Source organism: Echinops telfairi, unplaced genomic scaffold (genome assembly GCF_000313985.2).
Source record: "Echinops telfairi isolate 266 unplaced genomic scaffold, ASM31398v2 ScPeMD7_7466;HRSCAF=8504, whole genome shotgun sequence".
NCBI lineage: Eukaryota > Metazoa > Chordata > Mammalia > Afrosoricida > Tenrecidae > Echinops > Echinops telfairi.
The window spans coordinates 7,345,854-7,350,072 of NW_022111366.1; the positions used below are offsets into that span (position 1 = coordinate 7,345,854).

Here is a 4,219-nt window from a genome sequence, read left to right on the forward strand (position 1 = left end):
GAAAAGCTAGAGCATATGCGCAACTCTCTAAAAAAACAAAAGATATATATTAAGTGTGAAATACACTCAGGACCATTTATTTAGAAATTACTTAATCCTGAATGTATAACAAACATAAGGAATCAAGTGAGTAAAGTCACTGTCAATAAAATGTTTTTGTGGTTAGCTGCCAGGGCTCAAGTTGTTCCCTCGCTCATGGCAATGGAAGGAACCCCTGCCCTATCTTTCCCCCGTCCCCATGACCCATGATGGATCAAACCATTGTGCATTGTAGCATTTTCACTAGCTGATTCTTAGATGTAAATTACAGACACCACTCCCATCGAGTCCACTCTGACTCATCGTGACCCTAAAGAGGGTTTTCAAGACGGTAAATCTTTATGGGAGCAAGCAGATAGCCTCATCTTTCTCCCAAGGAGTGCTTGGTGTATTTGAACTGCTGACCTCGAGGTTAGTAGCACACTTGTCCCATGGCATTAGTGAGCTAGGCTTTTTTTTTTTTTTTTTTTTTACCCCACATCAACAAAGTCTTGGGGGTTGGGTGGCGGGGGAAGATCCACCCTGTACTCCAACATGATCGTATCAGCCCCATGTAGGTCAGAGCAGAACTGAGGTCCACGATTCTTCAGAAGTAGTTCCTCGGACCTGTCTCACAAAGCACCTCTGGGTGGACTTGAACTTCCAACCTTTCAGTTAGCAGCACCAGGACTGGGGCATACAGACTTTATAAATAGGAGAATCTGTCAAGCCCTCACTTGGATGCTGTTTACTCTTGGTTTACACTGACGGTTGAGAACAGTTAGTAGAACCTAAATCTACCCTCAGCCACGAGAGTCTCTCCACAAAAAGTAGAAAAGGGAGAAAAGTTTTATTATTGAATAATTATTAAACCAGAGCATGGTGCATCACAGGCCATCCACTAAAGAGATGGCAAGGACAGAAAGGAGCCTTAATTGCTGTATAGCTAGCCAGTTATAATCCATAACATCTATGTTCTCAAGGTAATCTCCTTAGGTTTTGGCTCCCTTTCTGGCAGGAGGCCGTTTGCAGTTGGGTTGTGCTAACCGCCAGTAACAGGAAGGTAAGGAAGGACCACATGAAGTTACATCTCCAAGAGGTAGTGGCCAGAACCTTGAGAAAACGGTTTAGATTTAAACACGCTCACGCCATACAAAAGCATTTATAATGACACATTTTCTCCAGTCAGCGGTGGTGACGGCTTGGGTTCTGCGCTGGGCTGCTAACAGCAAGATCCAGCGGGTTGAGCCCGCTCCTCTGGATAAAGGTATGGCAGTCTTACTTCCATAAAGATTTAGTCTCGGGAACCCCATGGAGAGATTCTAGTCTGTTCCTATAGGGTCACTAGGAGTCAGCATTGACTCGATGGGGATGGGAGAGTGAGTTCTCAAAGCAAGGGTGGAGGCTTGTTTCTTATTTTCAACAGGGAGCATTAAGACCTCGCTTGTTCCCATCCTGCAAGATGGAAGGTGAAAAAGCTGACAAGAAGCCAGACGCCAAGGAGAAGAAGCCTGAAGTCAGGAAAGCAAATGCCAGTGGCCAAGTTCAGAAGGCTAAGATCAAGGGCTAAAAGCTCGAGACAAGGGGAAGCCCCACGGCAGCCGACAGCTCATCCAAAAACTCTGTCCTGGTCAGAGGAATTGGCTGGTATTGCTGCTCTGCCATGCATTCCAGAAAGGCCATGAACAAGAGGACGGATTCAGTGGCCAGATCCAGGGACGAGAAGAAGGAGAGGTCCTGGCTACTGTCACAAAGCCAGTTGGTGGTGACAAGCATGGTGGCACCCAGTGGTTAAGCTGCAAATAATGCCTCGGTGTGCATTACCCACAGAAGACGTGGCTCGGAAGCTGGCGAGCCAGGGCGAGAAGCCCTTCGGTCAGTACGAGAGGAGACTGTCCGGCAACATCACCCCGACCATTCTGATCATCTCTGCGGTTGCCACCTTGCCACCGAGGCAAGAGAGTTCCTGAAGCAGCCCGCAGGGCTTCGCTGCCTGTGACTGGACCTCTCTGCCTCTATCAAGTTCATCGGCGTAGAAGTCACCAGAAATTTGTCATCACCCCCTCCACCAAAATGTCTATCAGCGGTGTGAAAATACCCTAACATCTCACATACGCCAACTTCAAGAAGAGGAAGCTGCTTAAGCCCAGATACCAAGAAGGTGAGAATTCTGATGGCGAGAAAGAGAAATATTAGATTACACATCAGCGCAAAGCTGATCAGAAAGCCATGGGACCGCAAATTTTGGCAAAAATCAAAGCTATTCCCCAGCTCCAGGGCTACCTGCGTGCTACCTTTGCACTCGCCAATGGAATTTGTCCTCAAAAATTGGTGTTGTAGATTTCCTGCAAAGAGTATCACATAGTTTAACTTGTAAGTTAATAGTGTATAATTATGTCATTTTAAATAAGTTGGTCTATAAAGGAAAAAAGACAATTAACGTCTAATTTTCCATTTGTACTTTTCCTTACGACATACAGTTGTAAGCTCCGTCATGTTTCCTAAAAGCTCTGTAGATTAGAAGCAACGCATTAAAAAGGAGTTGGGGACTCACCCCCGTGGTCCCAGGGACAACAGAGGGGTCATTGTGAACATGGCTTCATTCCAGAGCTCAGGCATCTCCACATGCCACATGACAGAACAGTAGTGCCTGCCCGAGATGACCCGGGGTTGTGAAAGGTTAGAAAGATATTCTGTACTCTATTAAAGGAAATTTAGGCGATAGATAGTGCTTTCTACTCCTGGAAAGAGTTAGAGCGACAGGAAACTCACCAGGGCAGTTATGTTCTGTCCTATAGGGTTTGCTATGAGTCGGCAACCCTACAGCAGTGAGTTTGATTTTTTTTGGATTAAAGGAAATAGTGTGTGTGTGTATATATATATATATATATATAATGTGTGTGTGTGTGTATATAATTTGAACAAGAAGGTATATTCTGAGAAATTTTCCAAGTACATAAAACCAAACCAAAGCACTGCCATAGAGTCCATTTTGATTCATAACGACAGAGCAGAATTTTGCAAGAGGGTTTTCAAGAGTGTAAATCTTTGCAGAAGCAGACTGTCACATCTTTTTCTTGTAGGGCTGCTGGTGGTTTCAGACCACTGACTGGGGTTAATAGTAGCACCTGAATGGCTGGACTCCCAGGGCTTCCTATGCATGTAGGCCGACCATTTTGATTGCAGAAAACACAAGTGGCTCAAAAGAGAAGGAGAAATGGAGAAGGTCAGCCTCGAGTGGAGTTTAACATGATTAATAGAACCCTGCCTTTCCCCTTCACCGGGATCAATAGACAATCAGGTTAGTTCTGACACACCTGATCATACCTTGGCCCTCGAGCCACTGTGACCAGGAGACATTCTGAGATTTAAATTAAGTGATAATGGTTTGATGACTAGCTCTCTCTAGCAGAGTAAGAGCCCTGGTAGTATAGTGAGTTAAGCATTGGGCTGCTAACTGTAAGGTCAGTGGTTCAAATCTAACTTATAGCTTCAAACCAGGTCATCTGCTCCCATAAGATTTGCAATCTTGGAAACCCTGTAGGGCAGTTCTACTCTGCCCCTACAGGGTCACTGTGAGTCAGAATGGACTCTATTGCAGTGGCGGGCTGGTTAGTGATAGTTTCTGGCAAGCTCTTGCAGTTGAGCCAGGCTTTCCGAATGCTTCCTATTTGGTTTCATGGGTAAGAAAAGCACCTGTCTCGTCTCCCTGCCTTCAAGTCAATGCCACCTCAGTGATCCTATAGGACAGGGTGGACCTGCCCCTGTGTTTCCAAGACTCTCCTTACAGGAATAGAAAGGCCCATCTTTCTCCCATAAAATCAAAGTAGATGTCTGTTATCAACAGTCCTATTCAACTGTTTGAAATAGAAATTTTCATCTAAAAAATATTTGGAATGTTAAAACGTTTTGATACCTCAAAGTGCCATAGTCTGTAAAACCTCCTAGGTGCAATGTATGCTTATTGGCTAATAATGCCAGTGATGAAGTGCTAAATTGTGGGTCATGAATGCCCAAGGAGAAATTCCCGCAGGCCCAGCTGGGCAAAGAAAGTTCCCCTCGGGAGGGTTGTCGTGGCCTTCCCTGGAGTGAGAGTGGAGTAAACACAGGTGGGGGACAGTGACTGTAGCAATGCCTGGTCAATTGTAAAAGAAACAAAACCAAGCTCGCTGTCATTGAGTGGGTTCTCACAGTCATGCGC

At 45.4% G+C, this 4,219-nt stretch overlaps 1 pseudogene; it reads left to right on the top strand.

Moving 5' to 3' along the window:
• Positions 1-1,480: 1,480 nt before the first annotated feature.
• LOC101638734 lies at positions 1,481-2,358 on the top strand (annotated as a pseudogene).
• Positions 2,359-4,219: the final 1,861 nt, after the last annotated feature.